The sequence below is a fragment of the Agelaius phoeniceus genome, chromosome 2 (assembly GCF_051311805.1).
Source record: "Agelaius phoeniceus isolate bAgePho1 chromosome 2, bAgePho1.hap1, whole genome shotgun sequence".
Lineage (NCBI taxonomy): Eukaryota > Metazoa > Chordata > Aves > Passeriformes > Icteridae > Agelaius > Agelaius phoeniceus.
Window position 1 is genome coordinate 9,792,129 of NC_135266.1, and position 25,254 is coordinate 9,817,382.

Here is a 25,254-nt window from a genome sequence, read left to right on the forward strand (position 1 = left end):
CTTAAAATGTAATTCATGCAATGCTTGCAATGCTGAACATGTTGCATATCAATATCCCCTCTGTAACTGGTATCTGTGGATTCCTGTTGATAACAGTGCTAAAATGTGAGTGAGGAATCTCTTATTTTCATCCTAATCTCCTTACCTTAGTCAATGTCAGGAGAAGACTCTGTCTGTATTATTTTCTGCTATGGTCTTTGTCATGGAAATGAAGCATCAGGATGTTCATTGCCATCAGAAGGGAGCTGGAAAAGTAGAAGCAGGAGCTGAACACTGCAGATCATTTTCAGAATTGTAGAAGGAACATTGCTGATATTATAATGAATGACAATTACTGTAATTTAAAAAAATATTTATGTTTTTTTAGGAAGAGAATATGTTAAAAATTTTCAAAGCTAAAATAGCATATTATTTCCATGCATAGATTTCCACAAAATCCAAAATGATTTAGGAACAAAAATTCCTTGATTTGAAACAGCGCTTCAGTTTCAAAGGCAAAGAAAAACTTTTAAATATTTGAGTCAGTGTCTTATTGCATACTAGGGAATAATTACTCTTCAATTATGCAATCTTCCACTCCTAACAATGTGGGAGTGGTTCACACCTGACAGTTCAGATCATCAGAATTCCCAGAGTGAATCATGCAGGGCAAAGGGCTTGTGGTGCTGCATTAATGGTGCTGCTCTGTGATGGGTGTGCCATGAGCATTTTGATATCTTGTTTATATAATGAGGGCACTAACAACATTTGGGTTCAAGCTCAGTGTGAATCTTCACTTTGCAACCACAGGGATGAACAAGAGCACAAACAGCACGGCTTTTTTCACTACAGGAAAGCCCTGTGATTTGCCCAAAGTCTGCAAAATGAGGGACATTTCCCCAAAAAATCCCAGACACAGCAACACTGAGTTCTGGTGTTAAAACAGAATGTTAAGACCACCAGCTTCTCTCATGAAGTTACCACCTGGCACTTCATGGGAACTGAAACTGCCTTCTTTTTGCTCTATCCCTCTTACTGTGTCTCAGTATCATGGTGCTGCACACAGAGTTGCAGTAAAACATCCATTTGACTACTTCTGGAAGAATTACGTGAACGCTTTGTGCTGCCCTGCTTGAAAACCCAGCAGCTCCATTATTTGAGCCACCTTCCTGTTCCCCAAGCAGCCAGCCTGATAAATATGATGCAGCAGTCCTAGTCCCATCAATGACCACTAGGAAAATCCTTTTTTACAGGGTCCTCCCCCACCTCTGATCTTTAGGGAACCTTCCAAAGTCCTCTCTTTTCCAGTTCCTGTAGAAGGGAATATTCTCTTTGAAATTTCCTTTGAAATAAAACATGCATTTCCAATGCCAAGCAGTAAGTTGGGTGGCAATGGTTCAAAACTCAGTAATTCATAATATTTCCAATGCACTCAATAAACAGGAATGGTTGTAGTAAAATATTATCACTTCACATTAAAAAAAAAGTATCCTGAAATCTGGAAAGGTATCTAATATCAGTATAAAAGAAAAATGATAATTTTTCTTGGCTAGTATTTTAACAATATAAATGATTTACACATTTAGTTCTCTCACTTCAAACTCCCTGCTTTTTCTTCTTTTAATCATGCACAGTTGGAAGGGACTTTTACTGGATTTGAATATAATAATGTGAGAGGTTGGGGGAAATCAGTGATTGTTGAGACAGTTATTGCTCATAGGAGAGAGAGAACTAAAAAACCTGGAGTGAGGACCCTGACACATTAAGGGAACACTCCCCCTTCTCTGATGCTGAGGGAAGAAGATACTTCCCAGAGATATATCAAATAATTGCAAGTTACTCCATAGTTTGGAGCTATAGATCTAAACCACGAAACCCTACTGTGCATTCTGTAACCTATATTTTACTGTTCACAGTGAGCTTTGATTTCATAATGCTGTCACAGTCTGCTAGCATAGTAAGGCAAGTTTTTGTGTTTTAAGAGAAATATTCCTAGAATTTCTCAGGGAAAACACTTCTTACAAAGATGCAGCTTTTCTTTAAAATCTACGTGCATTTTTGCCAAGTATTTCAGTTAAATTGGATGTGGTTATAAATAGAGAAACCTTCAAAAGCATGTAAGGCTTCAATTCACTTCTCCCTTTTTGCCTGGCACTCCTCCTTCCCAGCCCTTCCAAACACTTCTTATTTGTATAAAGAGTCTGTTTATTCTGTTTGGTCTATTAATAAGATATGTTTCATAAGCAGAGTAAAAAGTGAACTTTTGCCACCAGTTGGCACAGTTCACTCCCATTCAGGTAGGAAACCACTTTGTGTGATTTATTGCAGCTCACCTCCCCCTAGTCTCTTACTTTCTTGGACAAAACCAAGGGAAAAACAAATTCCTTCCGCAGCTCTTTAAAGCTGTTCCTTGGAATATTTTATTTTTAACACTAACATTTGTTCATCCTTATACCCATTCCACGACTGTTTCCAGAGCAGCTCTCCCCACAGCATGGCAGAGCCTTCCTGCTCCCATTTTCCTTCTCTAACAGTTGAACCTGGGGGAAACACACTTTCATTTCACCTTTCTTTTGAAATTCTGTGTATGCAGCCAATTAAAAGCAAGCAGCCAGTGTAAATAATTTATCTAATCCTTGTGTTTGAGGAAAAGGAAGTTGCAGGAGGAAGAACTAGAGAGGCCAGCAGGAAAGGCCGATAGATTAGATGTGGTTTAGGCTTTAGCAGTGGAGTGAGGATTTGATGTGCAGACAAGTGACATCCTTGACAACCAATACAGCAGACCTGGCCATTAAAACTTCCTATGCCCTTACAACAGGTGTCAAAGTTGCATTGGTAGGTCCTTTATCCCTTGCTTATTCCTGCTTTTGGGTGAGATACTTTTTCACAACATTTTATTTTGTGTTGATAAGCAGATTTTTTTTTTTTTCATATGGTTAGGAAGTCCCATAGGACCAAAGAATGTTCTCTTTATAGTGACTAACTCCAGAGCCAAGGAAGTCATCATACACCCTAAGGTGGGTTTACAAGGAGATCAAACAGGTAGTCAGGGTACATAGTTAGAAAAGGAGTTTAGCAAGGCAGGGAATAAAGCCACCTGGATATTTACCTACAAATCCATACAGATCAGAAATGTGAGGAAAAAAAATCATATTATCAGGAGTATTTAAAGAAGAAATGGGTCAGGTACTGGTGGGATTATTGTGTTTAATTAGTGGTGGCAAGAAATTTGTGTTGGGACAGGCACAGAATAAGGTCAAATATATAATCTTCATAAGCTTGTCTTTCAGAGGATGGCAAATACAAGGACATATAAAGATAAGAATATTCTATTAATATTGAATTTAAAGAATTTTCATTCCTAATATTTTCTACTAAAGTAACTGTGCACACTCCACTGCATGGTAGCCTACTTCAGGCTGCCTCTGAGAGACGTGCAATGCCAGGAAGGTTTGAGTCACACTGTAGATGAGTGTCCTGACTGGCAGTGAAGAAAATTCTGGTGTGACATTTAACAAAAACATGTCAAGAACCAGGCTTTGCAAATTGCAAGTATCCAGGTGAAGGTTTAGTAGTGACAATAATTAACAACAATCATAGATTTTTTAGCTTTAATTTGAAACTGAGAAGCAACTGCTACAGCTCAATGCTAGATTCACCAGCAGGTAGGTGACAGCAAATAAATGACAGCTGTGTTTGCTGTGGCTTTCATTTCATTATGAATTATTTATAAATAGCACTAGGAGCAATTTAGGCATTACCACATGATATGCCCTTTAAATTATTATTTGCTTTTTTCTCTTGAACTTACTGAGAAGGTAGGAGCTGGATGGAAGATAACGTCAGTGAGGAGCAGAGCACAGTTCTTTTCAGACCTATGACTCCCGTGGTCACTTCAGCAATAATGAAGTTTTGAGTGAGCTTTCAGAAAGAAAACTCTGCTAGTGCTTTAATATAAGAATGTGCTGCAAAGTACTCAGCCACACAATTACTCCTCAAACAGCACCATCTGTCTATATCACAGTGCTGAGAGAAAAGTAACCTCAAAATGGAGTGAGTTGAAGCAAGACCTATTGTTCTGTTCCTGTCCTCCTGCAGAACACACTGGTGTTCTGTTGTGCCATCCCCAGATAACAATAAATGTTAATACAATGTCAATCTCCCATTTGATGTCCCATTCAAAGGCATCACCTGTTTCCCATTTGTGCTTTTGGTGTTCTTCTGTTACTGTGCCTGGACTATGCACAGCTCAGCCTGGACCCTTTTGCTTTGGCAGTCATTTATCTGTTGCCTCTCCTTTGCTCCTCCAAGCTGATACTTCATGTTAGCTAATATCTGAATATCAATCCTGGTTGGGTTTTTCCCCTATTCAATTTCTCACTCAGAGGATATTTATAGTAAATATCTTCAAAGATCTGTGTGCAATATATTCTTTTAAAATTTATATTTCCAAGTATGCAAAACATTTTACAAAGACAGCTGTCGTGTCATACTGCCCAAGCATGTCTTGTTCTTACCTTGTCCTCCCCTGCCTGTCTGAAAGCATCTGTTGTCCCATCTCTGCTTTGGCAGAATGTTGAAGAACTTATTTTAACTGTTTGCCCATCACTGTCAATTGGCCTACCTATTAGACAGGGAGAAAAGAACTTTCCACCTGAATGATAGACTGAGTCTGATACAATAGTTTTTAAAAAGTAATACCTGAACTGTGAATGATGGTTGAGAATCTAAAATCATAACCTCCTTGTGACCAGTGTTCTCTGCTTTTCCATGCAGGGATACAGGAGAGCTGTGTATACTGAGAAATGTTTTTAGCAAGAAAACATCAAGAGCAGATTTCCTGAACTAGACTTTCTGTCTGCTCTATGGACTGACACATCAGCTGTGGAGCCAGCCTTTCTCCAGCAGAGCAGAGCTACCTTCTGCAGGGAGGTGGTTCAGGAACTGAGATCTCTGACACACAGATAGGGACCTGCAGTTGGTGGGCTGGTTGTGCACACAGTTGGTGCATTCTCTGATCCTACCTGTGTCAATTCTGCTCCACAAGGCAGTGTGAGCTTGGAACAAGGCAGGGATGGCACAGAACCTTTATAGTTGAAGGCAAAGATTATGGTTTTCTCTCTTCTGTTTGCTTACTTAGTAAGGAAAGAAAACTGCAACTGATATTTCTCAATAATATCCCTCTACAAAAGCAACATGTGATATTTTCATATAATTACAGGCCAGGAGTCACTGCCCACAGTCCTTCCACTGCAAAAAAAAAATTTGGATCCAGGAGCAACTGAGGTGGTTTATTATTCATTTCCAGAGGACTTGTGGAAAGAATCATAAGAGAGGGAGGAGAACAAGAGGAAGAAAGTTGAAGTGCACCATTAACTATACTCAATAATACACTTCATAGTCCAAAAAAAATTTACTTATGCGCTATCATGGACAAAAAAGTTTCAAGTCCAGGAAGCCCAGTTTGTAGCCAGTCCAAATAAAACTTCTGATCACTAATTTGGATAGTGAGGAAAGAAGTGCACGATTACACATCAATTCACTCGACACCAATCCTCAAAACCACATGCTCATTCCCACTGAGAACACAGACAGTGAATAGGCTGAGGTTGTTGTGAGTTTGATGCCTTTTCCACTCTTTCCTTCTCACTTATCTCCCTCCCACACAGCTCCTCAGTGTCCCTGCCCTGGTTTAACCCCAGTTGGCAGCTTACCCCTCATGGCTGCTCACTCTCTCCATGTTGCAGTGCAAGAGAGAATATGAAGGGTAGAAGTGAAAAAACTCATGGGTTGAGGTAAAGACAGTTTGACAGATAAAGTAAAAACCCTGCTCACAAGGAAAGCAAACAAGTAATTCATGCATTATTGTATTTGCAGGGAATACCCCAACGAAAGCAGGAATGATGAATCTGACTCCATGTTCTCAGAAGGCTAATTTATTACTTTATAAAACTATATTATATTAAAGAATACTATACTAAACTATGCTAAAGAATACAGAAAGGATACTTACAGAATGCTAAAAAGATAATAATGAAAACTTGTGACTCTTTCCAGAGTCTCGACACAGCTTGGCTGTAATTGTCCAATGAGTCAAAACAACTCACACCAGAATCCAATGAAACAATCACCTGTGGGTAAACAATCTCCAAACACATTCCACATGTGAGCACAACACAGGAGAAGCAAATGAGATAAGAGGTGTTTTCCTTTTCCCTGAGGCTTCTCAGCTTCCCAGGAGAAAAATCCTGGGCAAAGGGATTTTTTCAGAGAATGTGAATGCCACAATGAAGCACTGGGCAAGCAGGTGTTCAGCCACTTCCAGGACAGCAGGGTTCCATCAAACATAATGGTGATTTGGGCAGAAAAATGCCATAAATCAAAAAAGTACCACTGTGAGCAGCTGGGGTCAGCTCTCCTGGCTGCCAGTTTCTTGTGCACCCCCAGCCTGCTTGACCAAGGCCTGGCTCTGTGTAAGTCCTGCTCAGCTCATCCCTGTGATAACATCACAGTTTTTCAGCACAAATCCAAGACACAGCCCCATACAATCTACTCTGAAAAAATTAACTCTATCCCAGTTAAAATCAGCACTGTTGCCAACAGCTGTGGTCCCTTAGGAGACTCCCTGTCTCTCTTGGCTCCACATGTCTCCCTCCAGACTGTTCCCTAGAGATGACAGTTTTTTCCTAAATATGCTTGTGTAGGAGCACCATATGCTCCTCAGATTGGCTCCCCCAATTTGGGAGAGGTTTACCTCAGCCTCTAAACTGGCTGCAACCGTCTCAGGGCAGCTGACCTCCTGCCCATGGCAGCACTGATGTTCTCAGCTGCATCACTGAGACTTGTGCCCCTTAAAACAGGGGCTCATCTTTCACTGCTGGGCTATGGAGCAGAAACAAAGTCCAGCAAAAGGTAAAAAAAGGCTCAGGAAGGAATGGGAGAAGTGCTAAATAGGAGAATTTATAGAAGAAAAAAAAGGAAAAATCCATGCCTGGAATATGTGAGGAGCTGCTGTGACCTTATTTACATGTGTCCTTTCCCATTATGGGCACATCAAGCAGGTTCCTGGAGCTCAGAGCAACCTCATCCAGTGCCAGGTGTCCCTGTCCATGGCAGGGGGTTGGAGCTGGGTGATCTTTAAGGTCCCTTCCAACCCAGAAGATGATCTTTATGGTCCCTTCCAACCATTCTATGTCTAGGATGTTCCTTTTGCTCCAGCTCTCCCTCCTACCTGCAGGGAGCCTGAGGCCTTGTGGACACACCTCTGCTGCCATCCTTTGTGCCCCTGCTCTGTCTGCCCAGCTCAAGCAGGGGCTGAGGAGAAAAGATTTCTCCCCACCTCTTTTGGCTTTGTCAACTCACAGTCCTGAGAGAAAAGGAGAGGGGAGAAATCACCTTGCATTCCTCACAGCTCTTGCTTCACATTCCTCTGCACGTTACTCCTGAGACAGAAATGAGCACACACAGAGCACTGTTCCTCTCTTACCTTTGCTGGAGGATTTTGGGGTGTAAATGGCCCGTTCAGTGATGTTGTAGTACCATGAACAGCCCGTGCCAGTGGGTGAAGTGCAGCTTGTGAGTGCTCCTGCCTGAGGGTGCCCATGCCAGCAGCAGGCTGGCTCCCTGGGCATGGATGGAGCCTGGCTCTGACAAGGAGGGGCTTTCTGGGCAGGCAGCAGTGGAGTGAACAAACCACACCATCAGCCCTCCTGCAGTGGGGTTACATTGGAAACATCTTGCTTCAATCAATACTGAGCAAAGCACCAACTCTTAACCCTGCCTCTGTATTTCCATCCTTTCATCCTAATCACTTTTAATTTATTTTCCAGATTTGCTGGAAGGCAGTGTTTCCTCAGCACAGGCTTTGTAGAGATCAATCCCTTTGCAGCCTTTCAGGTTCAATGTACAAATTTGTGTTTCACAGTAATGTAGAATGGAAAGCATGAAAAGGTGGTCAGGGTAATTTCTGGTGCATGAGATCTTATACAATGTTGTGATAAGCTTTGCAATCAATGCATCATTACACTAATTGTTTGTCACTGTGCACATGTGCATATAATCAGCAGCCTTGAACAGAATACATTACATTACTCTTGTGTCAGACATGGTGTGTCTCAATCCATCAAGAAGAAATGGGTAGATATGAATATAGGAAAGTGTTTAAGCCAGAAGCAGAGATTCTAATTATTTCACACCAAGAACTCCACATACTTGCTAAACTGAATTGTCATGCTGCTACTGATTATAATTGTCTTCTGCCATTGACAGGTGATTGTTTTGTGATTTCTGTATCTAATGAAAATTCATTTTAACTAGAAAATTATTTTTGTGCTATTATGGTTTCACTTAGAGAATTTTTGGAAAATGTCTCTGCTGCTACTTTTACCTCTTAACACAATCTTGAAACTATCTTTTCTGCTTAATAAACTTAATTGAGAAAATTTAAATAGGTGCATTTAGTTTTTTCAGTATGACTCACAGTACTGACACTTAGAAGATGTCTCTGCAGTAATAATGGAGATGATAAGTGGAAAATAAAAAGAATAATTTGGTTTTATCTACTTTCCTGTTATTGCAAACAGATAGGAAGTTAATTGAAGTTATGTCCCTTTTTGGCATCTGTGGGATACAATCCATCAGTGAGAACCAAGTTATGAAGCTCAGTGATTTCTGCCTGACTGAAAGAGCCTTCAAGACTTAGATTAATATAAAACAAAAGCAGGTCTTTTTCAATTGCATTAAGATGGTTAAATGTGTCTCCTAATTACATTGTTTAACTCAGTGGTGGGTGATGGTCTCATTTCTCCTCTTCCTGCTCTCCAGGCTCAGGAAATGACTGAAGCCTTAACATGAGACAAGGGAAGAGGAAGCCCTTAGGCAAACCTGAGGGAATGAAAAATTCTGGTTTCCCTGTCAGAGTGGATGCAGAAAAGAAAGAAGAGTCTCCTTCATTCATTTTGTCCAAAACTGAATCTTAACTCTTGGGCTAAATTTCTGCATAGCAGCCGGGGGTTCTACTGTAGCAGTGTTGAGTGGAGGGGAGAAAGAGGAGAAAGGTGGAGAAATTTCTCTTCTGATGGAGAGCTTCCAATAAAGCAGTCTTGTTTTGGGGAATGAACTGAAAGGAGTTACATGCTGTCTTGTAACCTTCTCACATGCAGGTACACAAACTCTATGGCTGCAAGTCTGGGCATTGGATAGAAAACAAGATGTAAAGAACTGGTTTGATTATGCAGGAAAATGGATCAGTGGTAACTGCAAAAGCCAAACCCATGCTGTGAAAAAGCACACAGACTTTTACAAAGATATAATCACCATTGTGTCCTCTTTGAGCATGTCTTGTCATAGAAGGGACTGTGGTGGTGTTCACAGGGGTTTTCAGGTGAGGGAAGAGACGAGAATGTTGACTCCATGTTCAGAAGGCTTGATTTATTATTCTATGATATATATTACATTAAAACTGTACTAAAAAGAATAGAAGGAAAAGTTTCATCTCAGAAGCCTAGCTAAGCTAAGAATAGAAAAAACAAGAATGATAACAAAGGCAGCTGCCTCAGATCTCTGTCCGAGTCAGCTGTGCTGTGATTGGCCATTAATTGCAAACAAGCAGATGAGACCAATCACAGATGGACCTGTTGCATTCCACAGCAGCAGAAAACCATTATTTACATTTTGTTCCTGAAGCCTCTCAGCTTCTCAGGAAGACAAAATCCCAAGAGAAGGATTTTCACAAAAAGATGTCTGTGACAAGGGACCACTGATGTCTGAGGCCAACAACAAGCATGGTGCATTTGTTAGTGCATGGAGTAGATGCCAGGGGAACAGGCAGCTGAGCTTCAACAAGAGAAATGATGTTGAGTTACTAATGAAACACTGTTCCTAAAGCTGAAGCATGTTCACTTGTTTCTGCAACGTTTCATGATTAAGCCATTAGATTTACCATAATGTAACGTTTTACCTATAAATGGCATCATAAACCTGGTATTATGTAAAATTCTTAAGAAAATGCTATGGTTTTAAACTTTTGAAGTAATTTGCAGCTCAGCTCTAAGAGTATTACATGCATTTTATTAACCTACTCCAAATTTAATTTTAAAATTAATTAATCCTCTTCCTATTTTGATGCAGAGTACATAGGAAAAAGCCAGAAAATAGGAAGAAAAATGACTGACATAAAGTCAGGACTAAAAATAATTCAATTTATTATCTTTATGGAACACTGTTCTGGATTGCAATATAATTTATTTTCTGCAGTCTCCAATTTGTCTTCAGATATCTTAAGCCTTTGATAGGTTGTTAATATAGGACATGACATCCACTTTCAGTCAAGTTGAGCAATCTGCAGCTGCTATATATGGAACACCTGTATATATTTCCTCGTAACAGAAAACACTGTTGAGCCATGCTCTCACTCTAGCATTCATTTGGTGGACTCTCAAAAACACCTCAGTAGGCTGCACATCCTGATCAGCTTTTTGTGAGTACCTTTGGCTGCACAGAAGGAGCCCAAGGGAGTACCCTGCCTAGGTGGTTTGTCAAAAATGGAAAACCAAGGAAAGGCTTACTGAAAAGCTGATTACACTGGTACTGTGGTCCACCTTTTCAGATAGTCAGTCCTTGAAATTTTAATTCTACTCACCTCCCACACTATTATTTACTTTGCTTGATAAACTACAAAGCGTGCTGGCAGAAATTATTCTCACGTTGCATTTCTCTCCTACAGGCAATGGAAAAATGCTTAGAAATAAATTGCCAGAGTATAAGTGCCATTTCTCAGAATTTCATGGGCTGTAGTCTTTGATGCTAACACAGTTAATGCACAATAAGCTTTTTAATGTAAATACTAAATGTACATGAAATCACTAAAGAAAATGCAAATACGCCAGAAGCTCAGCAATAGATTATGCCTCTCAGATGGCCCTTTTACAGTAAGGATTTCCTTATGGTTTTTTTTCCTTCCTGAAAGAGTAATTGAGAAATTGTCCCAGAAACAAGTGAGTGGTGTGGTTGTCACATTTGAGGAAAGGTTGCCATCAAGAGGGACCTTGACAGAGCTGGGGGTTCTGTCTCTCTCATTAGTCATGGACGTGTTAGAGCAGGTCCAGAGGAGTGCCACAAAAATGGTCAGAGACCTGGAACATCTCTCTTACAAATTAAAACTGAGTTGGGGCTCTTCAGCCTGGAGAAGAGGTGGATGGGGGGAAACCTTGTTACAGATTTGCTATACCTAAAGGAAAATTGTAAGAAAGATGGAGAGAGAGTTTTTACCAAAGCCTGTAAACAGGCAGTGACAGGACCAGGGATAATGCTTTTTAACAGAAAGAGAGTAGATTTGGACTGGCCACTCAGAAGACTTTTTTAAGGTGAGGATGTTCAAACACTGGAACTGGTTGGCCAGAGAAGTTGTGGATGACCCACCCCTAGAAATGTTTAAGGTCAGATTGGATGGAGCTTTCAGCAACTCAATCTAGTGAAGGGTGTCCCTGCCCATGGGAGGAATACTCTTGGCCTAGATACTCTTGGAAAGTCTGTTCCAAGCCAAACCCCTCTGTGACCCTATTAAACCTCACTTTTCTGAAGACAATATTGTACAAATGTTTGTAAAATAATTCCTTGCTATGACCTCTGTAAAGGTATCAGGGAGTCTGCACAGAAATCAGAGATAATCAGCACTTTGTTTTTTCAAATTCTCATGTTCCCTTCATAACCTTCTGATGAGTGTTACTTTTTGTCCCTTCTTTCCAAAACATGTCAGTTTAGAGGTGCTACAGCTGAGTATTGATCCTGGAGTGATTCAGCACAAAATTCAGGGTTCCACTCACAGGGTTCACAGGTCCATATAGACATAAAATTAGGGCTGGGTGATTTTTTTGAATCAGGTAGTGAGACATTGAGGGGTTGAATTTTAATGTTATTTGGGATTTGGTGAGTACTTCACCTCAGCTTCTTGCAAGTTAGCATTTTTAACGCAAAGCTGTACAGCTCTCTCTATGGATATTAACCATAAAATGAGGATATTTTGAGGACATTCAATGAAGTCACTGGAACATATTTTCAAGCTTTGCTTTATGATATACACAAACTATTATGTTAAAAAGCATTAAGGTTGCAAAGACAAGCACTCTAAAGCAATATTCAGCCTGTACTTTCTCCCTTTGTGAGAACTTTTGAGCAGAGACACTTTTTAGTATCTATCCCTCAAAAACCAAGCTCATTTTTGGGGTATCCAAATAAATAATACTAATAACAGATGCTTTAGTAAAGAAATGCCATCACAGCATTTTGGATTTAATGTGGATGACATAAAGAGTTAATTGTCATTTTGCAATTTGAATGTACTTTTTGTAGAATGTAGCTCTCTCTCTCTTCTTCCTACCTTATACAAGAAATATTTTATCCCACAGACCTGATTGTCAAACTTGGAATGTTTTCCAGGTTATTCAGTTGATTCCCATTTCATTATATCTTGGAGCAGAATTCTTCACTACTGCTGCTCACGGATCATAAAAGAACCAGAGCACAGCAGGCAATGCCCCATTAATGGCCCACTCGAGCATCCCTGTACACAAATGCCAAACCCCCACCATCCATCACCTCTGCACCCTACCCACACTCACATTCAGTTATTTGGAGGAATATATCTAGATTTGAACCAGCTCAACTCTGAGGAAATTATTAGGTTTTTTTTTTTTTTTCACTATGCTCAAATCGCATTAATGCAATTTAAAAAAATAAAATTTAAAACAAATTAAAAAAATAAAAAAGAAAAGAAAAGAGAAGGAACATGAACTAAATTTTCAGCCCACTCCAGCTCCTTTAGGATCAGGATGGCAAACTTGCAACATCCTTCAATGTCTGCATACTTCTGTTATACTTCTGTTTGTCAGTCAGCATTTCTTTAGGTAATAGCTTTAAACATGCACATATTCAGACTTCCTGGAGAAATTAGTAGTTAGGCAAGCTAGTATCAGAGCAGACAACATGCTAGTCCAGTTGATAAGCTGTATGTCCATCAAGGGATTCTAAGAAAATATCTTTAGAAAATGTTTTAGAGACGATTTTTTTATATATATGAGCCATAAATACTCCTTTATGGGCCAACTACTCCTTTCATAAGTCTATTTTCTCTACTTATTAGCCAAAAATCCCACTGCCTGCATCATTGTGGAGACCAAATCACTTATTTAGTGAGCAGGCAGAGGAAAGAGAGATTGCTTGAAAACATGAAAGACAAGTACCCTGCCCTAACACTTATATTATAGTAGACATGTTGGTAAATTCTATTGATGGACCAATAGTTTTAACTTCTAAGTTTTTACTACATCAGGTGACACAGTCAGATAAACTCCTGGTAAACTCCATAGGCTGTCCAGTAACTCCATGGCTGCAATTAGCTTTTTTCTCATTTATTAATTGATTTGAATTCAGAGCAATTGTTTCCCCAGTGAGTGATCTGGAGGGAACTTAGGATATTACCATCAGATGTTCCAGTGCTGTTAAGTCATTGCTAGAAGTATTTTCCCCCTTTTTTTCTGCACTTATGCATTATTTTTTCCTTAGTAGGAAGCACCATCTTGAATATCAAAATATTTTATTACATTGCAAGATAAGGAGGCACAGACAGTTTTATTTTTTTTTTTTTTTTAGAATGAAGCTCTAAATTTCATCCACTGATTTTTTTTTAATCTCCATTTTTGGGATACTGCCTTTGTTCATATTATTGACAGATAGCTGAGGAAGGGGGAAAAACAATGACAGCCAGAATCATTGACTTATTTAAATTTTTTAGTTACTGTTTGTTAATAGAAAATCCCTCAAAATAATTTTTAAAAAAATAGCAATCAAAATATCTATTTCTGATAGCTCTGTTATTATACTTCTTCCAGTACTAGAAAATATCTGCCATGTGAAAAACAGCAAATAGAGTGGTTTTCAGTTTTCTACATGCTGCACAAGGCCATTCTGTGAAATAAATACAGGAAATCATAATGGTTTCAGAGTCAAAGTATGCCTCACTTTTTAATGTGTAGAGGTCTCAAAAATACCACTGTGAGTACAGTATTCAAGAAAAAGATATTTCTCTGAAACAAATCAGAAGAGTTTTCTTCATATTCTGTCATGCCTATTCATAATTTCAAGTTGTTAGCCTTAAAATAACACTTCCAGTATCAGTCTTCTCCTATATTTCAGTAAGAAAGACAACTCTAAAAATGTTGAAGGTCACTGAGACAGCTTGCCTGACTTCTCCTGGGTTTTAGATTTATGGCAATTTTCACCAAGTTCAAGAAAAAAATTGAACAAAGGCAAGACTGCTGTATTAAAACTAAAGAAAAGTCTGCAAGTATTTAGTGGGAAAAAATGCATTAACACCTCTCACACTTCATATTAGTCTAAAATAAATAATAGGATAGCAACAGCAAGTATGGACACAATTCTGTCACCTCAAGTAGCTACTGTTTTAGTAAACAGTAAATAGCAATTTACTGTTAGTAAATCAAAACCTGCAAATGGTGAGAACTATTTAATTATTTGCAATTTTTTTTTTTCACAAGGAAAAAATGAAAGGAAAATTCAAATTGAATAAATATTCGTTATTCTCTCTTTATTAATAGGTATTAGCTCAAAATCCTTGAGTTCAGATTTTTATAGTCTTTTCATATCACAGCTACAAGGAAAGTAGAACTAAAACTAAAAAGCAGGAGCTGAAAAGTCTGAAATTCAAGGTCAAAGGGCTTGGCTGTTCCTTGCCACTGATGCCTGACACAGATGCTGTTTCTATGCAGCCTGCTTGGGAACAGAGCATGTGACTGGACAGGGAGAAAGGTTTTAATCATTTCCTTGCCCTTTTCCCTTAGCCAGTGGAGATGAATCCATGCATGAAGGTCCAGGAGGCAAAGTGGAGAACAGGGAAGAGGAGTGGCTGTAATTTGCAGCTCACATTGACTAACCCAGCACAAAAAAAGATGGGAACCTTTTCTGGGGCAGAGCTGTAATCCATACCTGCCATAGCTCCCAGAATGTAAAGTAATACACGGGCTGTTGGAGCTCACTCTACTTGTTCCAGGAATTATTTTTCCTCCAGCAGTAGCCCTAATCTCCACAAATGAAATAAGTCAATTGAATCCAACTGAAATCCTAACAAGTAGCCTAATTTGATAAGATGTGGGGTAGTTTGGAACATGCTGAAATTACCATTGATTCAGTAGAGTCAGTGCTTCTCTTGCCATCGCTGTAGTTCTGCCTGGGTTGATGCACTCTTCAAGCTGTTCTGCAAAACATCCCATTGCCTCCTAGATTTTGTATGTTTTTCATGCCAAAAAAGGAATATGAAAAATATATAAAGAAAAGTACAGAGAAGATTCTAATGTTGTTTTTTCCCTCTGTGCTTCCCCCTGTTTCCCTTGTCATCTTCATTTGCTTTCCCTCCTGGGCTTAGCTCACATCACAGCTCCCTGTGAGATGCTGCTTGTAGGGGACAGATGAGTGCTCTGCTGTTCCAATAGGCAGAGAGGTGCTAAACTGTGCTCTCTCCAGTCATACAGGCAATGCCTCAACTACAAAGGGAAAAAAAAAAACCCACAGTTTAGAAATGGCAGTGCAGAGAAGCCTGAGTTTAAAAATGGAAAATGCTTTATGCTATACACCATCTCTTTAGATCCATGTAGAATCTAAAGACTGCAGGATGAGATTCAAAACTAATGCTCATTTAGATGTATGAAAAGCAGAGCAACATTTTTCTTCTAGCAAAGCCACACTCAGCTCTACTTTGCAAATATTTTATTTGCATCCTTATCACTGTCTTTATTTTAGTGCCATCTCTGAAAAACAGATCCTTCACTTTCATACCAGTCCTGTGTACTTGAGTTGCATGGATACCAGATCAATATTAATGCTCTTTCCCTGCCAAACATGAAATCACAGCTTCTGCTGTCACGCAGAGCTGTACATTTAAGTGAACCTGGGACAGAACTGCAGTGCCAGCTCACCATCTGATCACAGCCTTGTGGAGTGGGCTTCAGGAATTACTGAGCCAGCTGCCAGGGGTAGCCCACAGTAACATAACTCTATTGATAGCATTCCTACACTTGTCATCTTGTGTGGGATCTGAAACCCTGACACACTGTCAGTGCATGCATAGTGTGTCTAGAAGCCATAAAATAAATGTGATGCCATGTGGCAATTAACATCACTGGTGCTTCAAAACACAGAGCTGGTGGGGAGACTTGCCTGTGGGGTTTTGTGGGAACACACTATACATGAGGCAAAGGAAGTTCAAAGGAAGAGATGGATAGGGTTTTGTTTAGCCAGAAAGCACAAACTGAAATTACTGACAGCTAAATCTCTATATTAATGGCACTCTTATTTTTTGACATGGAGATGATTTGCCTCAAGCTTTTAAATCCAGAGTGCCAGCAAGCTGCTATGAAACCAACAATGCTTTGCTTCAGCCTTTAGTAGCTGTTGAATTTTTTTCATGCAGTGGAAAGCATCATGTCTGATCCTGTGTCCCCTTGTCAGGTGTTATGAAATAAGCCTCCCTTCTAAGGTTTTACTGGTGTAATTTTACTCTGCAGGTTCTGAGGAAGGCAGAAGTAGCTGAAGGCTGTTGTAAGGCCAGCGATGCCTCCAGTTCTGCAGAAAAAGCCCTGCCTGTTTCATTCAATGGAACTTTCTCTCTCTGTTTCATTCAATGGAACCTAATTAGAGGGCCCTGAAATAGACCTTTCACACTTATTCTTGAAAATATTCAGATTGACAGCTAATAAGTAATGTCCACCTGCTGATAGGACTGTTCCAAATAGCAGAAGATCAGCTCAGAGAAACCCAGTAATAAGGGAGTTCCTTCAGATGGAGCTCTGTGCAAACCTGCTCTTATAGGGAAGGACACATTGTAAGGGGACAGTTTAATCCATTCTGAAAAACTCAAAGCTGTATTCAATACATATGATCCTGTGAGCTTGATCTTGGCTCTCTAGGGCTCTAGTTATTTGGGTTTTGCAAGGTGTTGTTGAGTCTACATTTTCACAGTAGGCTCAAGTAAACCTGGATATTTTATTTTTTACATTAAAATATTATGCTTTTCACTTGGGCAATGGATTGTATTGACCATCACTTTGGCTACATTCATAGCTACTTAGATAGAAATAATGAATCATACTTTTTCAGTGTCCTACCATGACTTAAAATTGCAAAATAAAAAGCTAGAAGCTGGTGCAGGGCTCCAAGAGAGTGACAATGATAAAGGAGTAACTTTCAAAGATCTATTTTTCCTCTCAGTTTTATTTATAGCTGCTGCAGGGGTCCAACCCCTTTCTTTCAAATTGTATACTCAGAGGGGCTGCTCACATGACAGTTTTATGAACAGAGCTTGTGCCAATCAGACACAAGACCCAGGAGATGCAACCCTGGCCACTCTGCTCTTTCCCACTGCATGGAATAGCTGTTGCATCTGTTTCTATCTGGGATTTTTGGTTTTGGTAAAGAGAAAATAATTTGAACAGGCCACCTGCAGATGAGAGTAGAGTTACTGTTTTCTTAGTCTGTTTGCAGCCTGAGGGCAGAGGGCAGGCACAGAACTCTGCTGTGGCAGATTGAATACAAGCATGACTTTAATTAAATGAGACAAAATACCATGCTAACATGAAAATGTAATCTATTTATATGCACAAGTCTTTTTTGATATCTTCCTCCTGTTATTTGGTAGAATAATGGGGAAATATTGTTGTGACTGAATTTTTTATCATTTGAAGAAGAACTGTTATATGTGTCAGAGAAGCTGCAATCTGATTTTCATGGGTGTTGACAGTCAAGTTCAGTCTTTCCCTCTGCCATGCTGGTACTGATCACTGCTGGGCCAGAGAAGAACAAATGATTAGCAAGATATCAGATATGGTGATAAATGGAAAATGGCTGATGTTAGTTTTTCCCTTAATGAGATAAAATTAATTAAAAGATGAATGGTCATATTTTTCTTTTTTTTTTTCCTATGAAAATATGAAACATAAAGAACCCAGATAGCATGCCAAGCAGATGTGCTACCTTGGAGACAGTCTGTAAAAAGTATGCAAAATACTGTTTTCTTATATATATATTTGTGTATACATATATATATAAACTGAAAAAAAACATTCTAAAGCTAAATGAAGACTCAATTTTGTGGATTGAAAACTTGCTGAATCCATCTGAAGCTGAGGAATAGGAGTGAGATAATTTACAGTAATGCTTAAAACTGGTGTGTGTGTGGAATCATTAGCTGGAATGGGATAAATCTAGTTCAGTCTCCAAGTGTTTTCTATTTCCCCTGCCATTTTCTGTGCCCCTGCATAGAAACATAGAACATACAAATGTATGTTCACATTTTCTGGGTTTCACGATTTGTTGTTCCTAGGTCTCAATCACTGTAGCTCAGCCATGTGATCTACAGGTTAAGGGAGTTGATTTCTACCCCTACTCTGTTCCTGTGAGGTGCCCTCCCATAGTACTGGCTCCAGCTCTGGTGTCCACATCCAGAGCAAGACATGGCAATGTTAGAAAGGGTCCAGAGGAAGGCAAAAAAGAATGGTCAGAGGGATGGAACACCTCTCTTATGAAGGGAAGCTGAGGGAGTTTGGGTTATTCAGCTTGGACAGAGAAGGCTTAAAGGACACCTTATAGCAGCCTTTCAATACCTAAAGAGAATAAGAAAGATGGAGAAAGAATTTTACCAAAGTCTGTAGTGACAGGACAAGGGATTATGCTTTTGAACTGAAAGAGGCTAGATATTATTTGGACATGAGGAAGAAATTTTTAAGTTGAGGGTGTTGAGACACTGGAATGGGTTGCCCAGAGAAGTTGTAGATGGAAGTGTTCAAGGTCAGATTGGAAGAGGCTCTGAAAAATCTGACCCAGTGATAAATTTCCCTGCCCAGGATGGACTAGATAATCTTTAAAGGACCCTTCAAACCCAAACTACTCTGTGATTCTATGATTCCATATTTGGGTAATGCTATAGATGCTGAAGCTCAGCATGGTTCATTTCAGGAAATGGAAATGGATGACAAAAAGCCTCTTTCAGTCTAAATTAGGGTGAAGTGGGTGTCTCAAGCACATGTTTTTCTCTTTAATCACCCCAATCTACCACCCTACACAATCAAGTGCCTTACAGCCAAAACATGAAAATAAAATCAGTGCAATGTACTGCCTTCAGCTGCCATGATTTTCTATACATGAATACTGATATTGAAGACATCAGATTGCAACAAAAGTCACCAGAAGAAAATAAGACCCCACCTCTTCTATGAGTAAAGAATCTATGGATAACTCCATCTCCAGTACCTAGCCCTGTGTTTGTATAATGACTGCATACAGATATGCATGATTTTCATGTGATACATGATGCTTGAAATGCTGGAATTCTACGATTGTGGACATTTCAGTATTGAAACTTTTTTTTCCATCTGTAGCTTTTGCTGAAGTGTAATGGAAAGATTTATTTCTTCCTAGTTTGAAAACAAACCAGCTGTAAACTGTGAGACAGAAAACAATCCACTCTTGTGTAAACTGAGAAAGATGAAAAGTGCATGATTTTCTCCAGTCAACCCACCCCCATGCTGAGGATATAACATGAATAGGGAATGGCATGAACTTAACCTGTCCTCTTTTCAACTTTTCACTGGTAATTTTGTAGTTTTATTGAGGTGCTGTAATAATTGTGATACGCTGTGCTGTCTCCAGGAGAGGGTTATTTCAAGCATAGTATGCTGTATTTTTAACTGAAACTGTAATTTAATTTCTAATTTCTGTGTTCAATGTTACTTTTAGATTCTCTTACATCCTACACAAATGTCATTCGATAATATTAGTTTATGTTTTTATATTCCCCCCCCCTTTTTTTTTTTTTTAATGTATTCTGCAAGTCATTTGAAGGGGAAAGGATGACTACTTCTCTGGGTGTTCCTGCTCCAGTAGTGCATGGCAAGATCAATTTGGGCATTAAGCTTTAGCTTTTACCCTCTTGCAGGCCTGCCAAGCAGTAAGTATTATTTTGCCAGGAACTTTCAGCTTCATTAAAACTTCAGCATGTTATCAGAAATTCATGCATTAGGCAGACACACTGAAGGAATCCATATTCCTTACTTGGAGAAAATAATTTTTTTTCATGAAGTTAGTTGTATAATTACAACTACATTACATACATTCTTCAATAAGTTTATATTAAAATTCTGTATAATTGCCTCAAAATATGTAAACATCCACTTTTAAAAATTAAAAAAGTCAACTCTCAACTGCAATTTGGTCTAAAATTCAACAACATAATATTGATTATAGTTTAATATCAAGTTGTCTTTGTAGGTAAGCATCTTTGATTCACTTTAAATTCAGTAGATAATGTTTACAATGGAGAGACATAATTTTTCCCCCAGTTTGCCCCTTGATTTGAATTTGAATAGTTTTCTAATTGGATATGGTTTAACACAGAATTAGTTTTTTGGTTTTTTTTTCTCCCCAGCAAGTAGACAAGTTACACAGTACCTGCTTAAGCTGTTACCTGCTTCTGGAACAAAATTCAGATGACAGGAGTGAATCCATTAAGTGCAAAAGAGCTGACCAGACTTAGAGCAACCTCCAAGGAAAGGTCAACTTTGGGTTCACTGTGCAAGCTAAAAGAAAAATTGCTGCTGCTAACATTTAAAATAAGCATACTGAACAAGTTTACTGTTGCACTTAAATATTTTTTCTGAAAATTGTGTCATTTTGCTTTAAAGGTACAAGAACCCTTTGTTGTTGTTTTTTTTTTTTTCTGAAACTGAATGTCCATCATGTGTAGATGAAGATTCTTACTGATAAATAAGTGCTGATGTAGAAAGCACACAAAGATGTATGAGGCTGTGGCCTGAGGGAATTCTCTGATCCTAAAGCAGCAACAGTGTTGGTGAAGAGAACTCTGGGAGAAAATTCCCTCAGAACTTAAGGCTGGTGATATTCATCCCAGGGATTTGAATGAGAATACATTATGCATTCAAACTGAAGCTCTTTTCCCTTCTGACCAAAGCCAGAAATCACTTTGGCATTCTGAATGGAGAGGTCAGCTCACCTGGCCAAGCTGCTGTGACTGATAACGCGAAATGCCAATAATGAGAACAAAACATTGGACAGCATTGGCAAAACTGTGAACTTTCCCTTGTGTTCTTAGCACTGGTTGGGTCAGAACCAGCCCCAAGGTAGAATGTGATTTTCACCTTTGTTAGTTTAGCCCTCTTCCTCTGTTAGCAACCACTTTATGTACTGACCATGCACCTACACCCACACAAGTAGCACTGAGCAACAAGCCACAGTAGGAACAGAAATGCCAAAACATCATGGGCTGCTTTGGATGGAGGCTCTGCAGCTCCTTCACATCCTCAGACTGTTTAAACAGAGCCCATGTGATGTTATGTACCTGGGAACATGCCCAGAACACAATCATTCTGTACTAGGCGTGGGTTTCTAGGGTCTCTACAGGGAGATGTGCAACTACATGAGTATTTTAGTTTGGTTCCTTACTCTTCTGAAGTTAATATCCTGACTGCCCATGCTTACCTTCATGTGATTTGTACTATTGAGTGGTTTCAGAGTGCTTGCATAACATTTAGTTGGATGAAAATAACGTGAGAAAAACTACTCTGGGAAAGCACCAAAGGAGTGCTAACTGCAAATGGGAACTGAGCCCACAGGATCAAACTGGAGCCAGTCTAAAGGAGGCATGTATGGCTCTCACTTGCCTTTGATCCTCCATGCCAGCAGTTTCATTCTACAGATCTACTCCCTTCATCCTTTCACTAGTTTGTGCACAGAACAGAAAACAGAATAAGGCAACAGCCTACTCCCCCTTCATTGTTCACTTTAAAAGCCAGAAATTTCTGAGAAAAGATAAAAAAAGTGGTTTATACTTAGCTACTGACACAGAGACCAAAGAAATATAGACAATAATTCTGGATCGAACTTTTTCTCAGGGACCAAAAAAGCTAATAGCTCTAAACGTAAATATTTCAATGGATGCCTCCTTTCAGAGATATGCAGTGTCGACAGAATGTAATTATGTGCAACTGTTGCTTTTTTGTTCAGGGAACAGTATAAATCACAGTAATTTGTGTTTGATTTTTAAAGAACATACTGTAGATTTGGGCATGAATCAAGGAGAATGCACTGGCTGAACTCTTTAGCTCTTATGCATTTGTTTGCATTGATTTTTCCATGATTGTGAGTGTTTTTCTATTGTATAGAGAAAACAATATGGGAGACATCTGGTGGCCATTAATTAACTGAAACTCTCTAATTTATTGTAATAGTTGGTTGATCTACTACTAAGCTTATAAATGAGCAACTACAGTTTTAAAATTCAGGGTAATGTATCACAAATCCACCCCTAATTTATTTGCTACTTAGTTTTAATTATTTATGCCTATTCATAGTGTATTGGTCAAGGGCAAAGAACTGTTGTAACTGCAAATGCATCAGATTTACATTACCAAAAACCAAGTACTTAACTTTGGAAAACTTTAGAGACAAATTAGGACCTTGACCAGACAACTCAGAACTATCTCTACTTATCTACTCTCTGCCTATATTTTTAATTAATAAAAAATTATTTATTTTATCTAAAATTATTTATTTATTTATACTTTTTTTTTTGTATATTTCTGTGATTGATAGGAAGATGTGGCAAAACATAAAGGAATCAGTGGTGGTTACATCATTTGAATTACTAAAATAAGCACTTATAATAAATAAAAATGTCAATTTTCTAACTGTTCTCTATCTTGGCATCTTCATATCTGTGTTTGTGCATCTGAGTGTGTAATGATATATTTATTCATTTTTGCTTTTGCTTGCATATTACAGCATCTCACTTCATTCTTTAGCAAGGAAGGCAGGATGTTAAAATTACTAACTCTTCAGGAAAGAACCTTTTCCTCTTCAAAACACAAAAGTACTGTCCTTTTTCTCACCCCATTTCTTGGGAAAATACTAAATAATAGATGCTACCACATTCAGAAAAATTGATGTGTCCGTGACAGGCAAAATAAGAAGTGCAGTTCATTTTCTAACGTCTAGAAGTCCTGGTCAGGGTTTTTAACAGAGGTGCTGCTGTACTGCCCTGACTGCCCCCTGCTTAAGGCACCATGGTTCAGAATCTGCATCCAAATGTTTGCCTCCAATATCAAAGTAAGAGTGTGGCCTCAGGAGAAGGAATGGGAGCTGCACCTCTGCTTCTGAGGATGTCAATAACATGGTATCTTCCATTCATGGGAGGGGAATAGAAGGAGAGAGAGAGAAATTGAGTATTTCTGGGAAAACTTTCTAGCTCTCTCTCTCAAATGGCATAAGTTATTCAACTTCACCCATAGCCACACTGTGTTGGTGGCATCCACTCAATGTCCCTGGCAGACAAATCTGAATTGAGAGTATGGTCATGAATTTCCATGGGAGTTCTGGAAGTGCCCCTGCCCGGCTGGAGCTGTGTGGTGCTGGTGGCCTGCCCTGGACAGCCGGGCTCTCACATTCACATTTTCTGAAAAATCCCTTCGCCCAGGATTTTTCTCCTGGGAAGCAGAGAGGCCTCAGAGGAAAAGGAAAACAATTTTATGTCATTTGTTTCTCCTCTGTTTTGCTCATGTGGAATGTGTTTGGAGATTGTTTATCCAAAGGTGATTGTTCCATTGGATTCTGATGTGAGTTGTTTTCACCCATGGCCAATTATGGCCAAGCTGTGTGGGGACTCTGGAGAGAGTCACGAGTTTTCATTATTATCTTGTTGGCCTTCTGTAAGTATCCTTTCTGTATTCTTTAGTATAGTTTAGTTTAGCATTCTTTAATATAATATAGTATCATAAAATAATAAATTAGCCTTCTGAGAACGTGGACTCAGATTCATCATTCCTTCCTGCCACAGGGCACCCCAAAAATACAATACCAGGCAGAGCAGCTCACTCAGGAGTTCTGCCAGAAATCCTTGTCCAGAAGCAGAGATGGGTAATGTGTTACTCCTTTTGGATATTGAAGGAGAAATATCAGTATTGCAGAGGGCTTGCAAATCACACTGAAATTTGATACCATTCCAAGGTGAACACTTAACAGAAAGTAAGATGAAGTCATAATTTAATTATCAGGCAGATTAGGAACTAGTATTTTAAAGTTTTCTTTACAAGACAGATTAGACCTAACCATACATATCTATGCCTTCCTATCTATGGAAATTAAAGCTACAAAATTGAAATGTTTATCTCTTGTGATTTGTTTTCCAAAGAGAAATATCAGAACTGTAGTAAAAAGAATGTTTCTTTTATACATGATGATTTTGAGAATGGAAAGGAAAATTTATATCTGTGTGTATGATGTTTCTTGATTTTAAGGGAACTTTTTTGATAAGAAATTTTAGGCAAAAAAAAATTGATTCTGGAGGCCCAAGTGTGCATGAAAATTTAGCTATTGAACTAAAAAAAGAAATTAACATGATTTTATTTTGTTTAGTATCATCTGTAGACCAGGTAAATTGTTTATTTCCCCAAAGATAGTAAGCTTTAATTTCTGCTAATGTTTTAATTTTTGCTGAGGTCTAGTATGTCAAGCTGTTGTGCCTGGTAATTCAATATATCGGTTTCACAAATGTTAATGTATTCATAATCATGTTTTCTTGTGCCCAGATCTACCAGTCAACCTACCAGTCTATTCCCAATCTAATGTTATCTCAAATAGCATGGTACAAATTTTATAAGAAAAAAGCAAAACTACAACAAGCATTTCACATTGATTTTTACAAAGACTGTCAAAACATGTCATGATGTTATTGATGTCAGCATTTCTCTGAGGCTTTGAGTGTTTAATATGCATATTAAAAAATCCTTCTTCTTTGTGATACTGGAGATGTCTGCCCAGTCAGTCCATTCACTTTTGTCTCAATTTGAAATATTTTTGACACAATTCTGCTGTTATCTTCTGATTCTGCTCCTTCACCTGTTGTTCATCAGTGTGATTCTGTCTGCTGCTGGGAATGGGTTTATGAAAGGCAGGTCCTGCTTGACTATCCTGGTCTCCTTCCACAGTGAGAAGACTCAGTGGGTGAGAGAGAGGCTGTTGGTGCTGATTCCCTGCAGTTTAGTAAAGCCTTAGACACCATTTCCCACAACGTTCTCCTGGAGATGGCTCATGGCCTGGATAGGTGTGCTCTTTGCTGGGTAAAACACTGGCTGTGGGGCCAGGCCCAGAGAGGGTGGGGAATGGAGTCACACCCAGCTGGGGACAGACACCAGGGATGTT